Source organism: Mesoplodon mirus, assembly GCF_964341445.2.
Source record: "Mesoplodon mirus genome assembly, chromosome: 14".
In the NCBI taxonomy this organism is placed as follows: domain Eukaryota; kingdom Metazoa; phylum Chordata; class Mammalia; order Artiodactyla; family Ziphiidae; genus Mesoplodon; species Mesoplodon mirus.
The window spans coordinates 19756087-19782843 of NC_138990.1; the positions used below are offsets into that span (position 1 = coordinate 19756087).

The 26757-nt window shown below is 43.0% G+C and overlaps 1 protein-coding gene across 8 annotated transcripts in view; it reads left to right on the forward strand.

The window, feature by feature from the left end:
• The first annotated feature begins 4338 nt into the window (after positions 1 to 4338).
• IL1R1 (interleukin 1 receptor type 1) overlaps positions 4339 to 26757 on the forward strand; it is a 100534-nt gene continuing 78115 nt past the window's right edge. For 2 of the 8 annotated variants that reach the window (XR_014295873.1, XM_082642197.1), the window contains exon 1: positions 5641 to 5692. The gene's annotated coding sequence lies outside the window, so the exon portion shown is untranslated. Of the gene's footprint in view, positions 4446 to 4472; positions 5480 to 5633; positions 5693 to 5759; positions 6959 to 26757 lie in introns of those variants that run through there. The other 6 variants (XM_082642198.1, XM_082642201.1, XM_082642205.1 and 3 more) reach the window with 5 other exon arrangements.

The window sequence follows — 26757 nt, forward strand, 5'->3', positions numbered from 1 at the left end:
CACATGCCAAGGAACAGCTGGGCCCGTGAGCCATGGCCGCTGAGCCTGTGCGTCCGGAGCCTGTGCTCCACAATGGGAGAGGCCACAGCAGTGAGAGGCCTGCCTACCGCAAAAAAAAAAAAAAAAAAAAAGAACAGGGTTTGACATTGAGTAAAAAACTGAGTACAGCCTCACGAGCCCTTTGTTAACCCATAACTATGTTTATAGACCTTTTTATTTTTATGATTTCTATAATTGAAACAATATTTGCAGTAAGCTGGAAAATTAATGTGTTTTTTGCTCATGAAATCTTCATCTAGGAGGATATAGGTCTAATAAACATGGGAAATGATGCTTTCTGGCTACACACACACACACACACATACATGCACACCTTCCAACGCATTTGATGATAAAGGCTGTTAAATTTAAGTGAATCAACATGCTCTGTTGATTTCCTTGCACTGGATGCAGTGGTGTTTGTGGGCCATTTGAGCGTCAGCTACAGAAGGAGCAGGAGCACCTGACTGTTCTGTCTGTAGTCACTGAGTCTGTAGTGTCATATTCTATAGATTTTTAGAGTTTCTATTAGAAAGAATGCATACCTTTGGTAAAACATCTATAGCATGCAGAAAAATATAACAAAGAAATCAACCCTGTATTATCAACAGTTCCTTCCTTTCCAAACAACCACTGTGAGTGCCAGGGACGTGTTATCCATCCAGACTTTTATTTTTTATTTTTAAATTTTTTCTTTATTTTTTATTTAAGTATAGTTAATTTACAATGTTGTGTTAGTTTCAAATGTACAGCAAAGTGATTCAGTTATACATGTGTGTGTGTGTGTGTATATATATATACACACACACACACATATATATTATTTTTCAGATTCTTTTCCATTATAGTTTATTATAAAATACTGAGTAGAGTTCCCTGTGCTATACAGTAGGTCCTTTTTGGTTATCTATTTTATATATAGTAGTGTGTGTATGTTAATCCCAAACTCATAATTTATCCCTCCCCCCATTTCCTCTCATCCAGACTTTTAAAATGTAGTGTGTGGATACAGTCTTTTTTCTTTTTAAATGTAAAATGAAAGCAAGAGTCAAGACTGTGAAAAAGGGGTAATGTGTCAGAATAGGAGGTGATATGCAGTACCTGGCACTAAAAATGATAGTTATAAAAGCCATGTAATAGCATAAAAAACCACTTATGATGTAATGTTAAATCAGAAGAGATTACAAAGACATATGTGCCTAGAAAAAAAAAGAGTAGATGGAAATATTCCAAAATGCCAACAGTGATGGGAATTTGGCTGCTAGATCATGAAGAATGTTTAAGTCTTTTCTTTTTTCCTTCTTATCTTCTGTATCATAGTTATATTTTTCATAACAAAATATTTTAAAAATCTGTACTAATTGGAATGTTTTGAACCTTCCTACAAACTTAGTGACACTAGTTAACTTGTGTCAAAGAACAACCAAAGACAGTGTTTTCATGTAAAATTTAATGGCACAGTAAGTTGGGCACATTTATTAGGCTGTTACTCATATTTAGAACTTGACACATAGTAAATATATCATCTTACCTTATTAAAAAACAATGACTTGCTCATTCACTGAAAGAGCTGAAAACCTCACCCAAAGTTCACAGATATATACAGTGAGGCACTGTGAATAGAGTAACCAAGAAAGGTGTTGAAGTTTGAAGATCTGAATTCTAGTTTTGGATTTGTCCCCACTGGCCCTGGTTTCCTGTTTCAACATCTCTGGGGTAGGGTCTACGGTAGGGTCCCTCGGCCTGATGGCTTCCAGGTGTACAGATATCAATCCCCTCGACCTATGGGCAGGGTGGAGGGCTTGGCTGGTCTTCTCTGGCCAGGAGCAACCCTTGTTCTCATTTTCTCTGAGTGCCATGGTGGGAGAACATTTGGAAAACATTGCTCTGGAGGACAATCTCGAGAGTGACAGCCCTCCTTGTATGAGAAGTTATGCTTCTACCAGGGCAGCTGAATTCGCAGTCTCCCATCACACTTAGGGTTCACAGAGGACATCTTAGTCAGTTGAGACCCTAACATTTGTTTGGTTTTGTCCTCCACCCATGCTTTTGCTTTTTGTGTGCCTTGTCCTGTACTTACAAAATGAGGTTTGGGAAGTAAGAATAGGACTTTAGATTTGTCTCTGTTACATTTCCTATTGTTAGATTTGGCCATGACTCCATCCTCATGGGATCTTTTGGGATCCTGATTTGCTCACTCCGTGAATTCAAAGCCCATTTTAAGTGCTGGTCTCCCATCACGTGGTGAGCTGTGCCCTCATGTTGTAGAACTCACTCTGCAGCTCCCAATTCCCTTCCCAATCTCTGGCTTGGGTTTGTGGCCCTCTGTTGTCTTGCACTTGTGACCCCTGGAAATATTACCACTTCCACACTCTTTGGGGTTTTTTTGCCCATGCTCACTTGGTAATTTTTTTGGCTTCAGATTTCTGTTTTGCTTTTTAATCCTGAATTTGCTTTTTTTGGCAGAGGGGGGGAATATATCCCTTCCAACCACCCTTACCTCCTCTACTCTTGACTTGCTGCAGCCGGAGGGTGACCGTAAACTTGTCCACATCCATCCTAGCTGCCACTTTCCTGGGAAGGACCAAGTATGGCACCCGAGGTTGTCCACTGGTGACCACTCTTCACATTAACCCATTTGTCATGGAGTATGGGCGTTTAGGAAAATGTGTTCTTCATCTTGCTCACAAGAAAGAGGTTTGAAACGTGTGTTCTTCATCTTGCTCACAAGAAAGAGGTTTGTAATGTGTGTTCTTCATCTTGCTCACAAGAAAGAGGTTTGAAATGTGTGTTCTTCATCTTGCTCACAAGAAAGAGGTTTGAAATGCTTTCATGAAATCCTGATTCATTAAATTCGCAGTATTCTGCCTAATCTCCACCTCTCTAACCCCATCAAATACAAGATTAAATGAGCTTCACCAGACTTGGTTCATTCTTAGTCACTTCGTGCTTTCTCTTAGTGATCATGGCTTCATTAAGTGCTAAAGACGATCGCTGTAATAATTCATCTAGAATCTTTCCTGTTCACTAATCTGTGCTTGCACAACCCCTCAGACCCAGTGATGGATGTGGGAGCTGTCTGGAGGTAGGCAGTATTAAGGGTTAAGTATTAAGTATTCTCCTAAGAGGCTTGGTAGGAAGCTGGAAGACAGAGTGTGACTTAGTGGTCTGGGAGAGTCATGGAGATGATCTGTTTATGTGTCATTGCCTGGAACAGAAGTGAAATCAGCCAGATCCTCCCGGGGCATAACTACAGAGGTCACAAAGCAGCCGTTGTGTATAGCCTTCAGCTGAAAGGGACAAGGGTTAAACTAACAAAATGTGGCCTGGGAGGCACACTTCAGAGAACATTTAGATCAGTGCTCCTCAAGCTTTACCGCTCACACGAGTCACGTGGGGACTCTTATTAAAATGCTGATTCTGATTCAGTCGTTCTGGGGTGGGGCCTGAGAGTCTGCATTTCTAGTGCATTCCTTGATGATGTCTCTGGACTGTGGCCACACTTTGTGTAGCAAGGATTTAGATTATACTGTATTTCTTTCCAGATGTAGAAACTGAAGTGCAGAGAGGCGAAGTGGTTTCCCCAAAGCCACATCCATGAAGTTAGAGCAGCCTCTTTCATCCAGGCCTCCTGGGGCCCAGGTCAGTGTCTAACTACAAAATTAATTACCAAATTGCTGGACCTAGTAAAGCAGGGTTTACCACCCTTTCTTAAGGACCCGTAGTATGTGGCAGGACAGGCAAGGTCAGATTCCAGGTATGGACATGCTTGCCTGAAGGCACACACATGCATACATATGCACATGCATGCACACACATGCACACACACGTATGTGCTTTGCATTCTTTCTCATTGATTATGATGTGTAGGAAACACATGGATTAAGGAAACACATGGAGAAATGGGTTACAGTCACATTAAAGATATTCTTAAATGCAGATCCATTCTGAATGTGTAAACTTTTCCATAAAAATATTACGGAAAAATATATGAGTTATTTCTGACCTATTAAGTATAAATACAGATGTTCCGGAGTTCTGCAAAGACCACGTCGCTGATAAAATCACGTCATAATGACGTCTTCTGAGAGTTTCCATGGTAAAAGCTACGGGCTTGGCTCAGTGAGTGCTGTGCTCCAGACTTTGTAAAGGATCTTGGAGTTTGGAGATTTTCCATGAACTTCTGGTACTGAATTTTTATTGCCAAGTCTGACTATTTGTTTTCCCTGAACTCTGTCGGTGGGGGGACTAAGCAACTGACAAAACCCAGGCAGGAGTGTGTGTGTGTGTGTGTGTGTGTCTCCTTGTTGAGAAGAGGGAAAGAGGAAGGGAGACGTTGTCTGGAGTGGAAAAGAGGGTCAGAAAAATCCTGGAAACAAAATCTTTCCTCTCCACTAAATGTTCAGGTAAAGATAAACTGATTAGGGAAAACAAACTCCTATTTTAGGGCAAATACCTAGGGTGGGTTAAACCTGCTAGTGTCTTGTCCATGGCCTCCCTGTCAACTGGGTAGTAAGTTTCTTGGGGACAAAAGCTGGGTCTTCCTGATCTTTTGTTGTTGTTCTTCCAAAGAGCATTGAGAGGGTCTTGCCTTCAGTGGAAGCCAGGAGCATCTCTTCAGTGAAATATCATTCACCTTCCAGCATTAGTAGCACCTGGCCAGCAACGTGGGAGGCGCTAGTGTGTTTCTAAGGTTCTAACAGCTCAGATCAGCAAGGCTGCCCCTGGAGCTGGGGGTGGATTAGGCTCCAGAGGCCTCTGCTACTCCACATTGGAGGAAGAGTGGAAAGTTCCCCCGGCCCCCGACCTTAGCGGGTATCTCAGCTTTCTCAGTGAGGTTATGTCTTTAGCAGTCTGTTGACGCACCAGATGGCCTAGGCCTGAATAGTCACATGATAGGTAGGTTAAAAATGTCAGCAAAACCTCTACAGGAATGTGGCCTTAACTTTAAGACCATTCTGCTTATACTTAATGTTGGAAGTCCTGTCTACCGCTCAGGTGGAAACATTTGATCTCGCAATTAAAGCTCATTAGTCTACCAATTAGTCACAGCTACTTGTAATCATTTAGCATGGGAAAACATTCTGGGAGGCCCTCTGGAAAGGATACCGAGAAGGGTGAAGAAATTGCGCTCTCCCTGAGTACATACTCCCTGTTCACAAATATTGATAAGTAGCACAGGTCCCTGGAAAGACTCAAAGAGCAAGGCCAGGTTGGGCTCCACCCGGGCTCCACCCTGCCCGGCTGAGGGAATCTTGGGGAAAGTACTTACCTTTTCCATGCCTTAATTGCCTTATCTGTAAAATGGGCTTAAAGGACTTAAAGTTCCTGGAAGAACGCCTGATACATAATAAGTGCCCACCCTTGCTGTCTCTGTTATTATCATGGAGAGAAGACTTGGATTCAGAGCAGGGAGCATCACCCCAGGATGCAGTAGGGGGTATGTATGAGTGAACTGTGGTGAAGACCGGAAGTGCGGGGAGGGGGACGAAGAGGAGGGGGAGTGTTGTGTGTGTTGTGACATCACGTTCAAGAGGAGAAGGGGAGGGCTTCCCTGGTGGCGTAGTGGTTGTGAGTCCGCCTGCCGATGCAGGGGACGCGGGTTCGTGCCGCGGTCCGGGAAGATCCCACATGCCGCGGAGCGACTGGGCCGGTGAGCCATGGCCGCGTACACACACACACACAAAAAAAAAAAAAAAAAAAAAAAAGAGGAGAAGGGGAGACGGGGCAGGGTGGTGGCTGCAGAGCACGCGCAAACACAGGTTTGAAAGTTGTCTTCGGGAGAGAGTGGTGGCCCATCCAGGTTGGCGCGGGGGGTTCTTTTAAAGGGCAGTGGGACAAGGCGGAAAGGTATGCGATGGTAGCTGCGGGAGGGCCTTGGGTGCCAGGAGAGGAGCTTTGGCCATTTTGGTCCTTGCGCTGCAGACTTTTGAGTACAGCTCTGATAGGCGGGGCCCGTGCTGTGTTGAGAACATGAATCTGGATGCCGGGCACAGGAGGGGCCGTGAGAGAGAAACAGAAGAGGGATTCAGCAGCACAGTCTCTTGGGGATGGATCAGGCCGCCGCGAGTGGAAGCCAGAAGCTCTGGCTACATTTCCCCGAATCCTCCCTGCCCTGATGGATTTTGAGCCCAGGGGTGACCCTTGGGTCTCCTCGCCTCCAGGATGCTGAGAAGAGATCCCTGCAGTGTTCCCAGGGCACATGGCAGGGGCGGTGGGCATAGTAGGAAGAGGCCCTGTGTCTGAAACATGCAAAGACCTGAATGAAGGGTCCTGCAGCATCGCTGGGAACTCCCATCTGTGGATGTCATTACAAGAGGCTTGGGAGGTTCGTAGAAGAGGGAGGGCATAGGAGACCCCAGGCCTGAGGACTGGTCCAGATTCTGATGACAGGAACTGTGACAGACGAGATGTCTGTGGGCCAGCCTTGCCCACGTTTATGGCTCAGTCATTTGAGAAGAGAGACACAGCCTGTGAACTGTTAGGAGTGAATGCTCAGTGGAGAGTGTGGTATTTCGAAAGGGCTTGGCACGTTTTCTGAATGCTTCTGGCTGCCTGCCGGGCTCAGAGTTTCCTGTTTCTAGTTCCCCACATGTGTCACAGCTGAGGATTAAAGCCCTAAGAGGCATCACCGGAGCCCACTTTCTCCTTTCTCTCAGCCTCTGCACAGTTGGGTCTCCTGACAAGCTGTGAGGCATCCCTCTCCTATGTAGAGACCAGACCGAAAGCTGTTTGGGAAAGAAAAGCGCAATTAGCAACTCCATCCAGGGCTGACTTCTAAATGCACTTTTGTTTTTAATAACCACTGTCAACTCAGCGGGCTCCATCCAGGGACAGAAACCCTGCGGGCTGACCCTGACTTACCACCTCCCTTGGGGCCAGCCGTTCCCAAAGCCTCCAACCATAAGGAAAGGGGACGGTAAGATGATTGCTTTGCACTTTGGTTTTCATTTCTGTATTTTTCCCCCTCCTTTTCCCTTTGTTTACTTATACACTGATGAAGTATTTAAGAGGGGCAAATGGAATCTGATAAAATTGACAGTGTCATGCTGTTTGTTGAGACAAGATTTGAAGGATTTCTTGGAGTTATGCGGCTCTGTAGGCATATTTAACCCTAAGTGTGTCTGTGAGCCCTATTAAAAGCTCACCTATGATTACATATGTTTTATTCCATGGAAGATTAACTATGAAATATGTGGGAGATATATTTTATGACTACATACTACCTATAAGCCATCAATAGTTACGTGTCTTTTGGTAAATCACGAGGTTTAACTGAAGGGTATTGTAAAGTTCTTTTAAAATGCTGTACTAGTTGTTAGAATTAAGACATTTAATGACTTTCCTTTATGCTTCTACAGTTCTAGAGGGGCATAACCTGGGCCTGTGTTTGGCTGAAGGCATTGCATTGCTACAAACAGATATCACCGAGTGCATTTAAAATTATAATATATTGTATTAGCAAGATTTGTGCATGCTTCCTTCCATAAGAGCTTACAATGGAATCTTTTTTTTTAAACATCTTTATTGGAGTATAATTGCTTTACAATGATGTGTTAGTTTCTGCTATATAACAAAGTGAATCAGCTATACGTATACATATGTCCCCATATCCCCTTACTCTTGTGTCTCCCTCCCACCCTCCCTATCCCACCTCTCTAGGTGGTCACAAAGCACCGAGCTGATCTCCCTGTGCTATGCAGCTGCTTCCCACGAGCTAGCTATTTTACATTTGGTAGTGTGTATAGGTCCATGCCACTTTCTCACTTTGTCCCAGCTTACCCTTCCCCCTCCCCATGTCCTCAAGTCCATTCTCTAGTAGATCTGTGTCTTTATTCCTGTCCTGCCCCTAGGTTCCTCAGAATCTTTTTTTTTTTTAGATTCCATATATATGTGTTAGCATACGGTATTTGTTTTTCTCTTTCTGACCTATTTCACTCTGTATGACAGACTCTAGGTCCATCCACCTCACTACAAATAACTCAATTTCATTTCTTTTTATGGCTGAGTAATATACCATTGTATATATGTGCCACATCTTCTTTATCCATTCATCTGTAGATGGACACTTAGGTTGCTTCCATGTCCTGGCTATTGTAAATAGAGCTGCAATGAACATTGTGGTACATGACTCTTTCTGAATTATGGTTTTTCTCAGGGTATATGTCCAGTAGTGGGATTGCTGGGTCATATGGTAGTTCTATTTGTAGTTTTTTAAGGAACCTCCATACTGTTCTCCATAGCGGCTGTATCAATTTACATTCCCACCAACAGTGCAAGGGGGTTCCTTTTTCTCCACACCCTCTCCAGCATTTATTGTTTCTAGATTTTTTGATGATGGCCATTTTGATTGGTGTGAGGTGATACCTCATTGTATTCTTGATTTGCATTTCTCTAATGATTAGTGATGTTGAGCATCCTTTCATGTGTTTGTTGGCAATCTGTATATCTTCTTTGGAGAAATGTCTATTTAGTTCTTCTGCCCATTTTTGGATTGGGTTGTTTGTTTTTTTGCTATTGAAGCTGCATGAGCTGCTTGTATATTTTGGAGATAAATCCTTCGTCAGTTCCTTCAATTGCAAATATTTTCTCCCATTCTGAGGATTGTCTTTTCGTCTTGTTTGTGTTTTCCTTTGCTGTGCAAAAGCTTTTAAGTTTCATTAGGTCCCATTTATTTTTGTTTTTATTTCCATTTCTCTAGGAGGTGGGTCAAAAAATATTTTGCTGTGATTTATGTCATAGAGTGTTCTGCCTATGTTTTCCTCTAAGAGTTTGATGGTGTCTGGCCTTACATTTAAGTCTTTAATCCATTTTGAGTTTATTTTTGTGTATGGTGTTAGGGAGTTTTCTAATTTCATTCTTTTATAGGTAGCTCTCCAGTTTTTCCAGCACCACTTACTGGAGGCTGTCTTTTCTCCATTGTATATTCTTGCCTCCTTTATCAAAAATAAGGTGACCATATGTGCGTGGGTTTATCTCTGGGCTTTCTATCCTGTTCCATTGATCTATCTTTCTGTTTTTGTGCCAGTACCATACTGTCTTGTTTACTGTAGGTTTGTAGTATAGTCTGAAGTCCAGGAGCCTGATTCCTCCAGCTCCATTTTTCTTCCTCAAGATTGCTTTGGCTATTCGGGGTCTTCTGTATTTCCATACAAATTGTAAATTTTTTGTTCTAGCTCTGTGAAAAATGCCATTGGTAGTTTGATGGGGATTGCATTGAATCTGTAGATTGCTTTGGGTAGTAGAGTCATTTTCACAATGTTGATTCTTCCAATCCAAGAACATGGTATTTCTCTCCATCTGTTTGTATCGTCTTTAATTTCTTTCATCAGTGTCTTATATTTTGTCTCCTTGGGTAGGTTTATTCCTAGGTATTTTATTCTTTTTGTTGCAGTGATAAATGGGAGTGTTTCCTTAATTTCTCTTTCAGATTTTTCATCATTAGTGTATAGGAATGCAGGAGATTTCTGTGCATTAATTTTGTATCCTGCTACTTTACCAAATTCATTGATAAGCTCTAGTAGTTTTCTGGTAGCATCTTTAGCATTCTCTATGTATAGTATCATGTCATCTGCAAACAGTGACAGCTTTATTTCTTCTTTTCCGATTTGGATTCCTTTTATTTCTTTTTCTTCTCTGATTGCTGTGGCTAAAACTTCCAAAATTATGTTGAATAATAGTGGTGAGAGTGGGCACCTTGTCTTGTTCCTGATCTTAGAGGGAATGGTTTCAGTTTTTCACCACTGAGAATGATGTTGGCTGTGGGTTTGTCATATAAGGCCTTTATTATGTTGAGGTAAGTTCCCTGTACGCCTACTTTCTGGAGGTTTTTTATCATAAATGGGTGTTGAATTTTGTCGAAAGCTTAAACCATTAGCCAGACTCATCAAGAAAAAAAAGGAGAAGACTCAAATCAATAGAATTAGAAATGAAAAGGGAAGTAACAACTGACACTGCAGAAATACAAAAGATCATGAGAGATTACTACAAGCAACTATATGCCAGTAAAATGGACAACCTGGAAGAAATGAACAAATTTTTAGAAAAGCACAACCTTTTGAGACTGAACCAGGAAGAAACAGAAAATATAAACAGACCAATCATAAGCACTGAAATTGAGACTCTGATTAAAAATCTTCCAACAAACAAAAGCCCAGGACCAGATGGCTTCAGAGGCAAATTCTATCAAACATTTAGTGAAGAGCTAACACCTATCCTTCTCAAACTCTTCCAAAATATAGCAGAGGGAGGAACACTCCCAAACTCATTCTACGAGGCCACCATCACCCTGATACCAAAACCAGACAAAGATGTCACAGAAAAAGAAAACTACAGGCCAATATCACTGATGAACATAGATGCAAAAATCCTCAACAAAATACTAGCAAACAGAATCCAACAGCACATTAAAAGGATCACACACCATGATCAAGTGGGATTTATCCCAGGGATGCAAGGATTCTTCAATATACGCAAATCAATCAACGTGATAAACCACATTAACAAATTGAAGGAGAAAAACCATATGATCATCTCAATAGATACAATGAACCCTTAAAAGCTTGAGCATGGTTGTTGTTGTTGCTGTTTATTTTTATTGGGCTCTGGAAACTGGGTCCCTTTGCTGGGCCTAGGGAATCACTCAGACACTAGGACTGGCCATCACCCCCAGAGCAGAGGCCTGTATAGCTCAGGGAGTCCTGGTCAGCCATCACTGTTTTCAGCATGCTTTTTCAGTGGCTTTGAAAATGTTATATCTGGAGTTGCAAGGAAGACTGTAGGCTCTCAGGGTTTGGTCAACATTGCCTTGTATTTCTTATTGGACACCCTTGACCTCTATATGTCCTATAATAATGTTGTTGTGTGAAAGAATAAGAAAATGGGACAGAATCTGAGATATTAAAGAAAGGAAGGAAGAAAACAAAAATGAGGTTAAGCATTCAATTCAATTCAACTTCAGACTTCCTCTTGCTCTTATGCCAAATGTGACTTTGCACTGTGGGTGTGAGGGTGTGAAGGGCTGGATGGTGGGAAGGACATTTCAAAAGGTGCAGCGAGTGACTAGCTGGCTTGGTGAATCACATGTCCACCCACAGGCGACTGGAGGCCACCATTGTGTGTGCTGGGGGCCGGGGGGAAATCTGTGCTCACTGGAAACGTGGGATAGTTGGGGAAAGGGAGGAGACATACCATCTGGAAGGAGTAGGGACACTTCTCGAGATGAATTTGATGTTCCTAATAGTGGTGATGAATTTTATTTTATTTTTATTTATTTATTTAAAAATGTATTTTTTAGAGTTTCTTCAACATTTATTCCAATTTGCTTTATATTATTATACTTCTAATAGTTTTTCACAGTTACTTAAATTTAAAAGTTAACTTATAAATTAGTGCATTTTATTTTTAAAAAAATTTTTATTGGAGGGCTTCCCTGGTGGTGCAGTGGTTGAGAGTCCGCCTGCCGATGCAGGGGACACGGGTTCGTGCCCTGGTCCGGGAAGATCCCACATGCTGCAGAGAGGCTGGGCCCGTGAGCCATGGCCACTGAGCCTGCGCGTCCGGAGCCTGTGCTCCGCAGCGGGAGAGGCCACAACAGTGAGAGGCCCACGTACCGCAAAAAAAAAAAAAAAAAAAAATTTATTGGAGTATAGTTGATTTAATGTTGTGTTAGTTTCAGGTGTACAGCAGAGTGAATCAGTTATTCATGTATCCACTCTTTTTTAGATTCTTTTCCCATATGGGTCATTACAGAGTGTTGAGTAGAGTTCCCTGTGCTATACAGTAGGTTCTTCTTATCTATTTTATATATAGTCGTGTGTATATGTCAATCCCAATCTCCCAACTTATCCTTCTCCCCTCCTTCCCCCCAGTAACCATAAGTTTGTTTTCTACATCTGTGGCTCTATTTCTGCTTTGTAAATAAGTTCATTTGTTACCTTTTTTAAGATTACACATATAAGTGATATCATATGATAAAAAAGTATTTTTTATTGAAGTATTGTTGATTTAGAATGTTTCAGGTGTACAGCAAAGTGGTTCAGTTATACACATATATCTATTCCTTTTAAGATTCTTTTCCATTATTGGTTATTATAAGTTATCCAGTATAGTTCTCTGTGCTATACAGTAGGACCTTGTTGATTATCTATTTTATATATAGTAGTGTGTATCTGTTAATCCCATATTCCCAGTTTATCTCTCCCCCCCCCCTTTCCCCTTTGGTAACCATAAGGTTTTTTTCTATGTAAGTATATTTCTGTTTTGTAAATAAGTTCATTTGTATCATTTTTTTTAAGATTCCACATGTAAGTGATATCATATAATATTTGTCTTTCTCTGTCTGACTTTACATAGTACGATAATCTCTAGGTCCATCCATGTTGCTGCAAATGGCATTATTTCATTCTTTTTTATGGCTAAGTAATATTCCATTGTATAAATATGCCACATCTTCTTTATCCATTCATGTGTTGACTAGTAGTGATGAATTCTGAAAGATGCTTTTGGCCTGTCTCTACTCAACATTCAGTTTTTTTAAATTTATTTTATTTATTTATTAGTTTTGGCTGCATTAGGTCTTCGTTGCTGTGCACAAGCTTTCTCTAGTTGCGGCGAGTGGGGGCTACTCTTTGGTGCGCTGAGCAGGCTTCTCATTGCGGTGGCTTCTCTTGTTGTGGAACATGGGCTCTAGGCGCGTGGGCTTCAGTAGTTGTAGTTCGTGGGCTTCAGTAGTTGTGGCTCGCGGGCTCTAGAGCGCAGGCTCAGTAGTTGTGGCACGTGGGCTTAGTTGCTTCACGGCATGTGGGATCCTTCCGGACCAGGGCTCGAACCCGTGTCCCCTGCATTGGCAGGCGGACTCCCAACCACTGCACCGCCAGGGAAGTCCCAACATTCAGTTTTTAATCTTTAACCTACAAACCCTTTTGGGCACTGTTAACTTGCTGAGGAGAGAAACTCCACAGGCGAGGTCACGGAGTGGCTGTGATCCACTTCTAAAATATAGCAATTATACTCCAATAAAGATGTAAAAAAAAAATACACAGACAGCACATGCTCATGGTCAAAAATAAAATTAAAAAAGAATACATAGAGATAAATGAAAAAGGTGAAACATAAAACCTAACATTGTGAGATAAATACTGTTAGTATTTTGGTGGGTATGGTTTTCTCTGAACACATTTACATTTTTGATAAAACATGCTTGTACTGTACATGATGTTTTATCACCTGCTTTTCCCTTTCAGCAATATGCTGTGAGTGTTTTGCCATGCTAATGTATTTCTTCCTACAAAAGCTTTTTAATCACATTACACAGATGACTTATTAAATCATGTTGGTATATTTGATTTTTTTCTTTTCTATTATTAGCATTCCCCAAACTAACATTCCTATAGGGAAACCTATGCATCTCTTCCTGATTATTTCCTTGGAATAAAATCCCAGAGGTCAAAGGGCACGAGCATATTTGAAGCTCTTGCTTCTGTTACTAAATTTTTCTAGGAAAGTACTAGTCATGTATACTCCCTCCAGCACTGTATGGACACCCTTTTCTCACACTTTCACCAGCATTGGGTTTTTCACCTTTTTTTTTTTTTCTGAAGTGTACTAATCTGATAACTGGCCAAGAGTATTCTGTTGTCTTAATTTGCTTCAAGGACACTTTTTGTGAAACCTTCTGGCTTCCCATTCTGCCCCTTTGGGTTCAGCTTCTTGTCTTTTTTTGGTTACATTATCAAACCCATCCTCTCTCACAGTAACTTTTGCCAACCTAATTTCTGAGGGCTTTGACCTCATTTGATGTCTCTCAGCAAGTCTGCCCAGAGTGTGTGGGAGTCAAATGCTTTTGCTGACTTTTTATTTACCGTTTGAACAACTGAGGGCAAACCTCAGTCTTTATGATTTTATCTCCGTTTATCTCTACAATTTAGAGGTAAGGACTGACCTTCCACTCCACCACATGATCCTACTGGGAAGATAAAGAGAAAAGCTAGAGGAATGTTCTTTAAATAGAAAGAGAGTAAACATACCAAATGGAACTATTACTAGTGTCAATATGAAGTTTACTTACAGCCTCACCTTACAGAGTATCTAGTTTGGGGAGAGCTGCGTGCTGACATTTCGACAATGTCTTCTAATTCTAAACTTGGACGGTTGTGCGTGTTACAACATGTTTCTTGGTTCCTAGATTCAGTAGCTCATGGACATACTTTAGATTAAAAACAGGATTTATTTTGTTGCTTATTTATCTCACCTGCACATGGGATAATATGCCATTCTTCTCATATTGCATTTTCACCATCCACTTGCTTTACTCTGATCCCCAGTGAGAGCTTCTGAAAGGTAGGGGCTGGTTTTATGTGTTTCTCTCTCTCTCCTGGGCCTGGTTAGGGGTCCGACACCCTGTGAGGGCTTCATGAACGTTTCTCGCATGAGTCAGTGGAAGGGAGCTAGGAACGTTTTTACCCAACTCTGCAGGGAAATGAATATCCCCAAAGGAATCACAGAGGATTTAAAAATGGAGCTTTATCTGGGACATATTGTTTTCTTGGTTTAGTTTAATGTGGGTTGGTTTCTGTTTCTACTGAGTAAGACTTTAAAGCTCTTAATGGATGTTAAGCAAATGAATACAAACCCAGGGTAGAATCAGGAAAACGGAGATCGCAGCTTTTGTAAGTGCAAACCCCATGGACTTGGCATGTATGGAAAGCTTTGCAGGAGGTACAGAGTTTCACTCTGACCCTCAGCTCAGTGGTCGTTTGTTAAAATTGGGATCAAATGAACATTTAGCAATGGTTTGAACCTGGTATTGAATAAGTAATGATGATGGCAAATAACCAATAGAGCTCTTTCTACATGTGAGACCTGGTTCTAAATGCCCTGTGTACGAGGTAGTGTTTATTATTACCTTACTTTGCAGACTAAGAAATGTAAGTGCAGGGACACGATTTGCCTACAGTCACATCAGTACTTAGTGCATGACTGGGATTCATGACACGGTCTCATTCTAGGGAGAATAAATGAATAAAAACACATAGCTTGCGTGCTTTTGAATAGGTAACGCACAGTTTAAAAGGCTTTAAAAAGGTTATTCAGTGAAGTCTTTCCCTCTTTCTCACCAATAGGTTGATAGTTAATAGTTTCTTCCACCTCTTTGACACTGTATTAGGGTTCTCTTTCTGGAGAACCAATAGGAGATTGATACATATGTAGATATGTAGGTATCGATATAGCTGTATCAATCTCCTCTTGGTTATATATGTGTCTATCTGTCTATATGTATCTATCTAGGAATAGACTTATTATAAGGTGTGGATTGGCTTATGCCATCATGGAGGCTTGAGAAGTCCCAGGATCTGCCGTCTACAAGCTGTAGACCAAGGAAAGCAGATGGTGTAGTTAGAAGGTTGAGAGTTAGAGAGCAGTGGTGTAGACACCTGTCTAGTTTGAAGGCCTAAGAACCAGGAGTGCCAAGGGCAAGAGAAGATCGACATCCTCACTCAAGTTGTCAGGCAGAGTTAATTCAACCTTCCTCTGCCTTTTTGCTCTATTTAGGCCCCCCGAGGATTGGATGGCACCCGTCCACACTGGGGAGGGCCATTTGCTTTGCTCAGTTCACCAATTCAGGTGCTAATCTCTTCCAGACACACCCTCACAGACACACCAGCTATCTGGGCATCCCATGGTCCAGTTCAGTTGACACATAAAATTAATCATCACACATGCCAATGATGTACACTCATCTGTACCTGGCTCCGAATCTGCATCTAACGAGCTGCTTTTTTAACCTTTTGCTGACTAATAACTTGTTTGCAGTCTTTTGCTATTACAACCAATGTTGCAATGAATCACAAACAGCCATGCCTGTGTCATTTTGCAGAAGTGCTAGCAAGCGTATTTGTTGGCTCAATTCCTAGAAGTGGGACTGCTGGGTCCGAGGCTTGTGTGCATTTGTGATTTGCCCACCCACCTCCCATCAGGGTATAACAGTTAACACCCCTGCCAGGAATGTTTGAGAAAACGTTTCTCCACACGTCTGCCAACACAGTATGCTAGCAAACTGTTTTTGTCGTTGTCTTTGTTGTTTTAGCTTTGGTGATCGTATAGGGGGAAGAGGTTAACTCAGTGTGTTTTCGAATTTTTCATATCTCATATCATAGCTGAGGGGTTTTTTTAGACTATTGTTTTATTTTTTTAAAGTTTTATTGGAATGTAGTTGATTTACAATGTTGTCTTAGTTTCAGGTGTACGGCAAGGTGAATCAGTTATACATATACATATATCCACTCTTTTTTAGATTCTTTGCCCATAGAGGTCATTGCAGAGTATTGAGAAGAGTTCCCTGTGCTATAAAGTAGGTCCTTATTAGTTATCTATTTTATATATAGTAATATGTATATGTCAAGCCCAATCTCCTAATTTATCCACTCCCCCTTATCTCCTGGTAACCATAAGTTTGTTTTCTACATCCATGACACTACTTCTGTCCTGTAAATAAGTTCATTTGTACCCTTTTTTTAAGATTCCACATATAAATGATATCATATGTTTGTCTTTCTGTGTCTGACTTACTTCACTCAGTATGACCATCTCTAGGTCCATCCATGTTTCTGCAAATGGCACTATTCCATTCTTTTTTATGGCTGAGTAATATTCCATTGTATACATGTACCACATCTTCTTTATCCGTTCCTCTGTTGATGGACATTTAGGTTGCTTCCATGTCCTGGCTATTGTAAATAGTGCTGCAATAAACACTGGGGTGCGTGTATCTTTTTTTTGTGTGTGTGTGTGGGACGTGGGCCTCTCACTGTTGTGGCCTCTCCCGTTGCAGAGCACAGGCTCCAGACGCGCAGGCCCAGCGGCCATGGCTCGGGCCCAGCCGCTCCGCGGCATGTGGGATCTTCCCGGACCGGGGCACGAACCTGTGTCCCCTGCATTGGCAGGCGGACTCTCAACCACTGTGCCCCCAGGGAAGCCCCGTGTGTATCTTTTTGAATTATGGTTTTCTCCTGGTATATGCCCAGGAGTGGGATTGCTGGGTCATATGGTAGTTCTACTTAGACTTTATTTTTTAAGAGCAGTTTTAAGTTTACAGCAAAATTGAGAGGAAGGTACCGAGATTTCCCATGTACCCCCTGCCCCACACGTGTATAACCTGCTCCATTATCAGTATGTCCCCCTCCCCAGAGGGATACATTCGGTACAACTGATGAACCTACACTGACACGTCATTATCACCCAAAGTCCGTAGTTTACCTTAGGGTTCACTCTTGGTGTGGTACATTCTATGTGTTTAGACAAATATAGAATGACGTGTATGCATCATTATAGTATCATACAGAGTATTTTCACTGCCCTAAAAGTCCTCTGTGCTCTGCCTGTTCATCCCTCCTCCCACCCGCCCCCTGGCAACTACCAATCTTTTTATTGTCTCTATAATTTCACCTCTTCAAAATGTCGTATGATTGGAATCATACATTATGCAGCCTTTTCAGATTGGCTTCTTTTGCTTAGTATTATGCATTGAAGGTTTCATCATGTCTTATCATGGCTTGATAGCTCATTTCTCTTTAGCACTGAATAATATTCCATTGTCTGGATGGACCACTGGTGATTTATCCATTCCCCTACTGAATGGTATCTTGGTTGCTTCCAAGTTTTGACAGTTATTAATAAAGCTTCTATAAACATCCACGTGCAGGTTTTTGTGTGGATATAAATTTTCGACTCCTTTGGGTACATACCAAGGAGACTGATTGCAGGATCGTACTGTAAGAGTATGTTTAGTTTGGTGAGAAACTGTCAGACTGTCTTCCAAAGTGGCTGCACTGTTTTGCACCCCCTCCAGCAGTGAATGAGGGTCCCTGGTGCCCCACATCTTTGACAGCACCTGCCATCAGTGTTGTGGATTTTGGCCATTCTAATAGGTGTGTAGTGGCATTGAGATTGTTTTAAAACCAGCTGTGATCATGACGATTGTTTTTGGAGCCTCGTGGGTGTCCAGCCATGGGACGCTGCAGTAGGGCCGGGCACACAGAGGGGCCAGGCAGTAGCCCGAGTCCAGTGTGTGATGAGTGTCGTGAAAGACACAGACGTTTGCTGAGACATTGGCTAAGGGGCTGAGTCTACGTTACCTGGTGATGGGGGGTCCTTGTGAGGAGGCGTGAGGTCTGAGGCAAAGGGCACAGCGGCATGTGAGCCCTGTGGGGGGTGGGCAGGAGAATGGGGCCAGATCACGGTGGTGTAGACAGAGACGGGACCAGATCACGGTGGCGTAGACAGAGACGGGGCCATGGTAAGGAGCCTGGGTTTTATTCTGAACTTCCCAGTCACAGGCTGGGGAGATGGTGCCAGAGTGTGTACAGTCTTACCTCCCAGACCACGAGTGCTCACCTGTGTGATATTAGAGAAGTCCAATCCCTGTGCCCAAGCACTGGGGGACGTCGTTGTATTTACCATGAGAGATGTGGCAGGGCGGACATTTCCACAGGGCTGGCACGCAGGACACTGTGCTGTCTCGCCCAGCCCTGGATTCCTGGGTGTGTGACAAGCGACAGGTGCTTTGCCTGAACGTGGCCGTGGAGACATTCCACAGGCACGCACTCTGCCTCTCCCAGGAATGAAACTAGGTGTACAAAGGGCGTTCTCGCTCATCCCCTCACGCTTTGCTAAATTAACTGAGGGTTTTGAGAAATGATTCATGAGTGTCCGGTCCGGGCTGAGCCCTGTGCTCGGTGCTTCCAGTGTCGAGAGGAGGAGGAGGAGGTGGAGGAGGTCGGGAAAACACAGAGGAAGAAAGTGAGCAGCAGCTTCTTACTTTCTTACTTACAGTTTCGAGACAGAATTAATGTCAATGATCAAAAGGCAGGCAGAGGGGCAGCAAAGAGGCCCAGCCACTTCTGGTTCCAGATGAGAACTCCGGCCTTGCAGACCACTGCGGGGGCCTGTTTGGTGCTGGGGAGTCCATGGAGCTGGAGCTCCTCTTATATCCTTCTCTGGAGGTGCAGGTAGGGTGTTCCTTCTATCTTTAGAGGTGAAGAATCAAGAGCTTTCCTCAAGGCCACGGGGTGGGCCAAGGGTGGAGCTGGGACTAGCCCCTGATTCTGAGCTCTCTGAGGATGCTCTCCAAGCATCCCCAAATAGAGCAAAATTCGTCAGCCTCATCGTTGGGGAAGGCCTGGAGGAGAGGCTCTCTCTCTGCCCCGTCTCCTCTTTCACTTTGGCCCCTCTGGTTCCATTATTATGGGGCTGCTTGGCTTCCGAGCCTGTAGCGTTGGCAGGGCCCTGCAGAAGGGCTGGACCACACCCTCACGTGCCTGATGGTTAAGGCTCTAAGCCCAGAGGTGCTTCTGTCTTGTGAAGAAACACAGGGGACTGAGGTCAAGTATTGTTGGTCGGGCTCTCAGGCCCCTATCTAGGGCACAACTGGTGATTTGTGACCAGAGCAGAGTGGGGATTAGCGCGCACGTGTGTGTGTGTGTGTAGGTGGTGTGTCTGGATGAAGGCTTCGGGACCTGCTGGCCCAGAAGACGTGTTCAGGGATGCAGGTTTCCATGGAGATAGGACCACCTGGGCAGGAAGTGGGACAGCTGTGAGATCAGTTAACACCTCAGCTAGCTTTGCTTCCTGGTCCAGGGAGAAGAGAGCAGTGTTTGCTCTGGAGGAGAAGGGACTCCACAGATGAGTTCCAGATGCTCAACTTAGACAGAGGGGCCCAATCCAGCACAACATGGGGTGGTGTTGGGACTTGTCTAGTGATAATGATAAGGAGGTAAAAGGGGCAGCAAAGGAATACTTACAAGGCAGCCAAAGGAATACTTACAAAGGAAAAGTCCAGAAACATATTTATAAAACTTGAATGGCATCTGTGCTAATTGTAATTAAAATAAATATTTTAGGATTCATATATTTTAGGCTCTTGGTTTTCCGATATCGGTGTTCAGTGTGTTCATGACAATGACTAAAACGTCAGTGAGAATATTAGCGAGTTTGATGTCTGAAGGCTTCAGACATTCTCCGAATCAATGAACAATTGAATAATCATGTTGCTATAGAACTAGGCGATGGCGTGATTGTGCCTTTTGTGGAGTTTTGCCTTTTTTATCATTTGAGGGGACATTATTGGAAGTGGACACACTTATACATTATCCTCTTTTTTCTGAAGATGCTGAACTTCTTGGCTGAGGTAAGCAGTGTTGGTGTTTTTGACTGTAGCCACTCAGCCACTTACACCAACAGTATAGTCCAACATGGCTGCAAACCCAACACATTCCACAGCCATGAGTATGACCCCAGAGGTTGATGTGGTTTCCCTCATTCAATTCCTGGACTTAGTGAGAGGGCAGAACTTGACTGGAAATCGTGGGACAACTTTTCTCAGACCATTTATTACCTGGATTTCGATTGCTGGCTCTTTGACCTCTTTGCTCTGGGCAGATCTGCTGCCATCCTGAATGAACCAGGGTCAGCTGTCATCTGGCTCCTCCTGGCGACGTCTGGGTGCTTTACAGACATTACCTGTGCTCTGTACACAGGTTTTACTGTTTTCAATTTGTCCCAAAGGAAGATGGAGGCCAGAGGTAGCAGATTTAGGCAGGTACCATCTCCAGATGGTGGCAGATGAATGACAGAGTCAGGATTGGAACCTGGGTCAGCTGGGCTCCCAAACCTTTTCACGTTTCATTGTGCTGATATGATAACGGGACCCAAAGAAGGGAAGTGCTAGTTGATGAATAATTCTTTTTGAGATGTATTTGAACTCATATTTGTATGAGTGCTGAAGCTTTCAGAGTTCGTTCACGTGGGGAACATGATTAAGGCTCCCTTCTAACATTTCTTATGGGAATTTATCATCCAAGCTGGCACATGTTACCTGTAAGCTAGTTTTTAAAGAAGGCATTATGTACAAGGGTTATTTTCTAGCCTCCGAAATGGTCTGTAGATAATATTTAAGCTACAACCAATACAATACATATTATAAAGTAAAAATTCAACTATGATGGGAACTCAACAGATATTTCTCTGGAAGGATTAAACATACTCTGCCTGAAATAGGTGGGAGGAACCTGGTTTCACAGATTGTATCATCTATCTGTTAATGAATCTGTACATCAATAAAAGAACAGATAACAAATGTTAATGAGTATGTGAAGAAAAGGGAACCTTTGTGCACTGTTGGTGGGAAAGTAAATTGGTATAGCCACTTTGGAAAACAGTATGGAGGTTCCTCAAAAAATTAAAAATAGAACTACCATATGATCCAGCAATTCCACTTCTGGATATATATCTAAAGGAAATGAAATCAGTATCTTAAAGAGATACCTACACTTCCATGTTCATTGCAGCATTATTCATAATAGCCAAGATATGGAAATAATCTAAGTGTTTGTCAACAGATGAATGGATAAAGAAGATGTGGTACATACTGGACATACAATAGAATGCTATTCAGCCATGAGAAAGGAAACCCTGCCTTTTGCAAGGACATGGAAGAAGCTTCAGGGTATTAAGCTAAGTGAGATAAGCCAGACAGAGGAAGACAAATACTGTACGATATCACTTATATGTGGAATCAAAAAAAACTGAACTCAGAGAAACAGAGAGTAGAGTGGCGTTTGCAGGGGCTGGGGAGTGAGGGAAATGGGGAGATGTTGGTCAAAAGGTACAAACTTCCAGTTATAAGAATAACAAGTTTGGGGATCTAATGTTCAGCATGGTGATTGTAGCTAATATATTGTATTACATACTTGAAAGTCACTAAGAGTAGATCTTAAATGTTCTCACCACAAAAAAAGAAGTGGTAATTATGTGATGGGATGGAGGTGTTAGCTAACACTATGGTGGTCATATCTGACAGTATAAAAATATATCAAATCAACACGTTGTACACCTTAAACTTACACAATGTTATATGTCAATTATATTTCAATTAAGCTGGGAAACAAACAAACAAAACAATAACCTGTTAAGCAATAGGCAAAAAGTCACAGCATTTCTTTCCTGGGGAGAAAATATATGATTCTAGTCAGGGGTGATAGAATGGGTGCTTTGACTTGTTGATTTAAAAAATCTCATGTGATACTTGCCATGACAACCTCTTTTGAACAAATTTCCCTCAAGGTTTAAGCACTTCACTAGACTATCGCAGTGGTTTACTGAGCTGACTCATAGGGAGAAGGAGAGGTTACATTTTTGCTATTGTAATAATGTGGGAAATTACACCCCACATCACTCAGCACACTTGAATATTTCTCATCAACCTCAAATTCTGAGATTTATTTAACTGCAAGATCAGAGTTCTAGATTTTCTTTCCCAGTTGAAATGTTTACGAAATTTAGGTAATGTGACATAGTATGTAAAAACTAGGTTCATAGGAAAGTGAAAAATGCTGGGAGGGTGGCGGAGGAGGGGTGGTGGAGACAGACACTTCCTTTAGTCTGGAACTGATGTCTGGATCATGAATTATTGTTCCAGGGAAACCTGCTGTGTGTGAATAAACCCCTGAAGTTGGACTCTCTTCCTCTGCCTGGCCCCTGTCGGCCCAGTTGGTGTAGAAAATGGTGTTGCTGCATTAGGGGACCCCCTCAGCTACGTACAAATATCTACTGACTATGATCACCCTCTGTGATCTAGGCCAGCCTTTGTCCATCTTGATTGCACGATGGAATCACCTGGGGAGCCTTAAGAACGACCTGTACGTGGGCCCCACCCGCCAGACGTTCTGATGGCATAGGTCTGAGATGCAGCAGACCTGGGCAGAAGGATTTTTAAAAAACTCTCCGGGTGCGGGTGTTATAATGTGGCCTGAGAATCACTGACCCGGGAAATAGACAGCCATAATTTACCCAAGTCGACAAGAAGCTGGCTAGAAGGAGGCTGTCCTGAGTGATTGTGAAATCCCTCTGCTGAGGGAATTTAGGTCCATTTCCCAGAAAACTTTGTTCCTGAACATGGTCACAGGTTCTCTGTCCCGTCCGTGTGGTTTGAATTTTCTAAGGGACAGTGGGTGTAAGTACTGTAAATGGAGCCGCTTTCATTTATTCGGCAAAGATTTAAACATCTGCTCTGCTCAAGCTATGGTCAGTAAGGGAAAGAGCTTACCTTTCAGCATGTGATGAGTATCAGGGAGAGAAGGACTCAGCCATACGGAGTCCGGGGTGCTGGTGCCACCAGGGACGGGGAGGTGAAGCCAAGGGCTCAGAGGAGGTGGAGATAGTCACCTGTTTCCCCTGGTTGGAGGGGTGGGAAAACTCTAGAATGCCCTCTGAAAGGAGCATACAGTATTGAGGATGGGCCTGGAAGGAGAAGGAGGAAGAAGGCTAACAGTCTGGGCAGAGGGAATGAGGGAACAGTGGAGAAACTGGCAAGGAGACTGCTTTGTGATTTGACCTCAGCCAAGAAGCATCAAGGCAAGGTGGGGACCTTGTCAGAAAGATGGAGTCAGGGAGGCAAGGCAGGTCTGGAATGAGAGCCAGTGGTCTGGGCTTCATCCAGGGGAGTGGGAGCCCTGCGGGGGTGGGTTTTGACGGCCAAAGCCCAAGCAAAGGGCAAGTAGGGGCTGGCCTAGCACTCTTTATCCAGCTAATCTGGATGCTTTAGAAGAAAAGCCTGTGTTGGTCTAACCATCTCATTTGACAAAGTGGGAAAAACACCCACATAGGTTCCACACGTCAGTTTCGTGTTCACAGAGTGGGTGGGTTATTGCATTAGGGTGGTTCAGACCTTTCCTGATTGCTGCCTTATTCACCTCTCCTTTTCTCTAGCTTTGAGCACTACTTCCTTTATTCTTCCGCAGACCTCCTTCTGAGGGGGAAAATTGAAGAGCCTCCCACACATATAATCTTGTTGTCTCAAGTAGTGACAGTGAAACTCTTGAGTAGAAAAAGATTCTCTGGTCATTAAGAGGCCTGATGGTTCACACGGTATTTTCTTCAGTCTTGGCCACATTGACTCTTAAGTAAATATGGTAACTGCTTGTTTAAAAATTCTTTTCACAATACAATAATAACATTGAAAGGTCAGCAAGTTTTTGGCACAGATGGCCAACATACTTCTGCCAGTGATGTTTCTGGATTCATTTGATCGCTTCTAAATGTTCTTCAATGCATTTTGAGAATTTTATTTGTAAGAAAGTGTTGTTAGTGGTTCTGTCTAAACGGGGAGAGGAGGGAGAGCGATTTCCCTATAATTGAGATCACTTTGTCTAAGTCTGATTTTGAATTATCTCCGAGATAGAACAGATTGGTGGTTACCAGAGGCAGGGGGTGGGGAGGGGTGAAATGGGTGAAGGGGTCAAAATGTGCAAAGTTCCAGTTATAAAATAAATAAGTCCTAGGATGTAATATACAGCATGATAACCATAGTTAAGAATATTGCCTTGGATATTTGAAAGTTGCTAAGAGGTTAGATCTTGTAAGTTCTTATCACAGGAAAAGACATTTGTAACTGTGGGTGGTGACGGTTGTTCACTAGACTTATTGTGATCATTTCAAAGTATATACAAATATCCAATCATTATGTTGTACACCGGAAACGAACATGTCAATCATATTTCAGTTTAAGGAGTATTTATTTGCATTGTGTTGGACACATTAGAGGATTCCTCCCCTCCCCTCCAGCGCGCGCGCGCGCGCGCACACACACACACACACACACACACACACACACAGAAGGAGGATGCTTATGGTCCTGAAGACTCTCGGGTTCACTTTTTCTCCCATTGGCAGAAAAGGGTGAAATCACGTTAGCAGACTTGCTATGCTGGGTCCTAGTGTTTTCTGTATGACAAGGCTAACATTCTTCTAGATAAACTTTGCATGTCTATAGTTTCTCAGTTCTGCTCCTTACTGTTCTCACATTAATTCATAACCCCATTGCAATAAGTGTTTGACCTAGTTTGAAAGAATCTGGTCGTAAAGGAGGAAGGAAAAAGTCACTTCTTAAAGGTAAGACTTATTTATGTGTGAATCTTGGATGTGTGACAGAGTCGGGAGGTAAGATTTTGAAAGGTCTTAGTTTTCGATGTTGGGCAGTGTTGTCTCATATCTGCACCTTTTCTCATCAAACCGCAGGTCCAGTTTTGGACTGGGAAGCCATCCTTACTCCAGGCTTGAAACTGTAACACATCCCCTACCTATCTTAGGGGACCAAAAGTAGCAGCACAAAGCACCTACTATGTGCCAACTACAGCAATAGGCACTTTACCTGTATGTTCACCATCCTGGCCAGGTGGGCTCTGGTTTCCCCATGTGACAGATGGGGAACTGAGGCTGACGAAGCACCATTGGAATGGGTAGAGCTGGAGGCACCTTGAACGTCTCCTGTCTGTGAGTTAGTGTTGCTCGTGGCATCCCCGGCACATGCATTAGTGGCATCCCCGGCACACACATTTGTGGCTTAGCTCTTCTGTTGACATTGCAAAGTAAAGTGCCTGCATATGTTACTGTTAGTTGCCTCCAACTCTCAGATCTTTGAACAGCTGTCAACGTTTCACTTGAGCCACTTCTGCACTCAGCCACCTTCGATTCTCCATCCTAACTTTCACCTGGCATGTTCCCTGCTTCTTTCTTTGTTTAGGTGAATCTCACCTTGTTCCAAAAAGGACTTGAGGCAGCTTGTTGCTCGTTTAAATGTTTGTCCAAGTCTGTATGGCCCCTTGGGGATGTGTGATACGGGTTTCTAGGAAATAACGCTTGTGTGCAGGGGACACTACTGGGCAGAAAACATTTACTCTGAGCACTTGAGTTTCAAGAGTTAATCTCATTTATTCAGACCTTGAAAAAGTGCTAAAACTGCTACCTCCTGGGAGTTTTTCATTACAATCATGGTAAAGAATATGTTTGGAAAGTATCAAGAAAAGAAACATATATATATATATTCTTTTAAAACTATACAATATATACTATATATATATGTGTATATACACACACACACACACACACACACACACATATCCTTTTAAAATTGTTCAAAATAAGTATACAGCTCAGCTGGGACCAAAGAAATGTTTATCAGAGGGTAATGGTAAAAGCTGTAACTTCGTGCCATAGTGAGATTGGAACTTTCTTTCAATAACTCAAGAATATCTAGTTAAAACATAAGCTCCTTACTGCACTTCAAAGATATGCCTTTGACCACAGAGGGTTTTTCCTCTCAAAACACTTTGTGCTGTCATGCAAAACTGGGATATTCACTATGGAAACCAAACTGCACTTCCTTTGATCCGCTGAAAGTTAGAAAATAAATTTCATGCTGTCGGCAGGTTATTGTTTTAAACTTCACTGCATCATACTAACTTCTGGAAAGGAAACCCCGATGACACGGTTGCACGATGTGACTATAACCTTTACTGAAGCGCCAGGTGTTGGGAGACACACAGGTACACCTGGTGCCTGGTGGCCTTCTCGGCCCTGCAGGAACAGAGTCTAGAGCATCTTAAAGAAATTACATCATGAGAGCAGACCCCGAGCTCTTGATTGTAGGCAACTCTCATGGTCCTAACTCCCTCCTCAGAGCCTGTGGGGGGCGCCTGCGGGAGGGTGCCTGAGGGAACTTGGGACCCCCAAGAGTTGTCCTGAAGTGTCTCAGCTGGGACTCCCCCCCCCCCCGCCCTGCCACTCCACCCAGGTCTTAAGGCTTTCGTTCCTTTCACCACCTCCATGTGGTCATATTTTGCCTGGTTGGTTGGCCCCATCAGCCTGCATCTCTGTCCTGGGGGC